The sequence below is a fragment of the Eleutherodactylus coqui genome, chromosome 1, assembly GCF_035609145.1.
Source record: "Eleutherodactylus coqui strain aEleCoq1 chromosome 1, aEleCoq1.hap1, whole genome shotgun sequence".
Lineage (NCBI taxonomy): Eukaryota > Metazoa > Chordata > Amphibia > Anura > Eleutherodactylidae > Eleutherodactylus > Eleutherodactylus coqui.
The window spans coordinates 121,594,440-121,598,181 of NC_089837.1; positions in this window are offsets into that span (position 1 = coordinate 121,594,440).

Sequence of the window (3,742 nt, forward strand, 5' to 3'; positions counted from 1 at the left end):
TCAGGATTTTGACTTGACTATTTCAAAACACACGTCATGTTTTTCAATCGTTCTGTATTCGTGCTTTTACTTATAGAGTTGCACCACCCAACATCTCTTCATCTTGAGGTCATGGACTGCTGCCCTTACATTCTCCTACAAAATGTATTTATATGCCTTAGAATTCATTGTTCTCTCAATAATCATAAGGTGTCAAGAACCCCGAGGCAGCAAAGCGCCTGATACTCCAACCACCAATGCTTCATAGCTGGGATGACCTGTTGGTGTTGGTGTGCAGTATTCTTGTTCCTCCAAACAGCATTGTGCATGTGTGCTAAAAAGTAAATTTTTTGTCTCATTTGTCCATAGAGCATTTCTCCAGAAACCTTGTGGAGTATCCACGTAGGGCAAAGTTGAGATGATTTGCATAGGCTTGCTTTGTGGTGTATTTCCATGAGCACCATTCTTCCACATGAATAGAGCATCTTAGAGTCTTATGAAGGTCTATTGCCGTTACCTCTGGGTTTTTTTCTTCACCCCTTTCAGGACTGCCCATTGTGCACTTGGAGTGAACGTAATACGACATCCACTCATAGGTAGACTAGTAACAATCCTGAACTTTCTCCATTTATAGATGGTTTTCCTACCCATGAATTGATGTAAATCCAGCTCTTTAGCAATGTTTTTGTAACCTTTTACAGCCTCATGCATCTATCTGTGTTTTTTTTTTAAGTTTACATCAAGGCATGATTCACGCGAACCAATCTATCCTGAGAAGAACAGATTTGTCAGTAACCAGGCTTTGTGTGCCAATGCACTTTTGAAACACCCTTTCATTGAAATACCTTTTGTTAATTAACTCTCGGAGAAGTAATTAACACAGAAGGTCACGTTTCCTCCCAAAGAAGGTCACGCTTTCTCCTCTTGAAAGATCTCTCACCATTACTTGCATAACTCCTTTAATAAAAGCTCATCTACTTTTCTAAGAATAACATGTTACATGGACAACTCCATATTTTATGGGGATGACTTTTGGTATACAAGGCTTAACCTTTAGTGGCACTCCTGGAAAATCTCTGGGGCTTGCTGCACTGATCATGCAGTTAAACTCTGAAAGATTACCGTGGACAGCTCTAGTGCTGAAATGTGCAGAGCACTGAGATGTCATCTGAAATCTTCCGGGGTTTTTACTCCATACTCAGCGCAGCAACTCCCGGAGGTTTGCCTGACACTGAAGGGGTTAATAATGTGCTACAGCTTCTTTCTCATATCTTTGAATTTTTTGTACATTTTTTGAAGTGTTTCTGTCTGATTCTCTATAAGGAAACTCCTCTCTTGCACAAGAATTAATTTACTATAAGGTACGGTAAGATCTACATTTAAACATATCATAGTAACTTAAATGACACTTTGATGTTATGTCACATTTGACAGCGGAGTGAAGATATACTATTATCTGTTTCCAAGGACAACCAACAGAATTTTCTGAAAAGCAGTTATATTGAGAAATGGACATGAACTAACGAGAAAAAATTGTATTTATTTCAAAGGGGCTAACAACACTGCCTTTTGCACCATCTAACGTAAAGACTTCAGAAGCGTACCGCGGTCTGACTGCGAGGCTCCACACTTGAACTCAGAGCATCATACGCATATATGATGATATAGGACTACTTTCTGTAGTCCTACGACTGTAAGATTAAAACTGAAAGCAAAAAAAAATGGGCCTCTACATGAATTTAAAGAAGACTAAAATTATGAAAACTGCAAAATATGGCCAAATTCAAATCAAAATCAACAATGAGGTCATAGAATGCGTGCGAGACTTCATTTTCCTTGGTTCAAAATTTGACCCAGGCTGGAGAATCTACACCAGAGATAAAACGTAGGATCGCATTGGGGCAAAGCGCGATGCTAAACATGGGCAAAATCTGGAAAAGTAGGGATATCGGTATAGCATCTAAACACAGGATAGCGCGAACCACCGGGTTCCCCATAGCCATGTATGCATGTGAAACCTGGACTGCGAAAAAAACTGATGGGAAGAGGATTGATGCGTTTGAGCTGTGGTGCTGGTGTTTGAGCTCTGGGCAGTAGAGATGAGCGAGCACGCTCGGATACAGCAGTTACTCGAGCGAGCATCGCTCTTCTCGAGTAACTGCTTACTTTTTCAAGCAGGCTCGAGGGGGCAAATGGGGGCGGTGGTGAGCGGGGGGTAGCGGGTGGGAGACTGAGATCTCTCTCTCTCTCTCTCTTCCTCTCTCTCTCTCTCTCTTCCTCTCTCTCTCTCTCTCTCTCTCTCTTCCTCTCTCTCTCTCTCTCTCTCTTCCTCTCTCTCTCTCTCTCTCTCTCTCTTCCTCTCTATCTCTCTCTCTCTCGACAAAGTTCTATAATGTAATATATGACACACCATAAACTGCTTCGTGCCCCATGATGTACATATACATCATAGGGAGGAGAAGGCTTAGCCAAAATGCTGTATATTACATACGGCATGTGAATGGTGTGGGCTTAGGCACTGATAAGTAGCCTCCCGCTGCAACAGTAGGGATTGGTGAAAAGACTGATCCCCACTGTTATCCCTAGTGTTGATTGTAGCATGTATGAGGTTCACTGAGGGTGAATGCTCTCTCTGTGCAGTCTTCGGCCCCCTGCTATGTAATCAGCAAGGGCCAATGGGTTGCCATGGCAACCGGATGCCAGACAATGGTGTCCACGTCTGCCACGGCCTGTAATCGTTATGATAAGCAATAATACACTGCAGTACAGAAGTGCTGCAGTCTATTACCTGAGCTATAATAACATCGCAGGTTTAGGTCTTCCATAAAGACATAAAAAAGAAAGAAGTGGTAAAAGAAAAACTTTTTTGCACACTTTTCCCTTTCATTGTTTAAAAAAGAATAGCAAAATATACGTGTTTTTTAATAAGGTCATTACAGATGTGGCAATAATAAATTGAACACATTTTTTATCCCTCATGGCAAAAACTATTAAAAGATTTTTAAAAATGGAGCGAAAATGCTTTTTTTTGGGCCACCTTCCTTCCCCCCCCCCCCCCCCAAAAAAAAAAACACTATTAGGCCGCTTCCACACGGCCGGGAAAATTTTGCTCGATTTGTGCGTTGCAAGATGTACAAATCTCGAACAAATATGAACCCCATTCTTTTGAATGGGGTTCTATACATGAATGATTTTTTTCCCCACATCGCGGTGCAGGAAAAAAAACATGGCATGTCCTATCTTTGGGCGTTCCCTTGAAACACATTGCCTATTGTTTTCAATGGGGCGGGCAAAGGCATCGCACAGTGTGCAAGGTGCACATGAGTTCAATGCGATGCTCGATGGAATAATAAAAAATGTATGGATCTTTTGAGTACAGCGATGCAATAAAATCTATTTTCCTAAAAAGGGTTTATATTATGCAAAAGTCAAAAAATCTGAATAAATTTGGTCTTGTCATAAACGTACCACCCGTCATTTATACCTCCTAGTGAATGCGGTAAATTAAGAAAAAGGCAGAATTGATGTTTTCCCTCCATGCCCTCCAAAACAAATTAATATAAGTTATACAATTCATTAAATGTACTCCAAAATGCTACTAATAAAATCTGCGCAAACAACAAGCCCCGATACGGCCATGTCAACGGAAGCATAAAGAGAAGTTATGGCTTTTGAAAAGTGGAGACGAAAATCCCAAAAAATCGTTACATCCGAAGGTCCAAAATAGTCCTTAAGGGGTTAATAGATGCAATAATAAAACCTC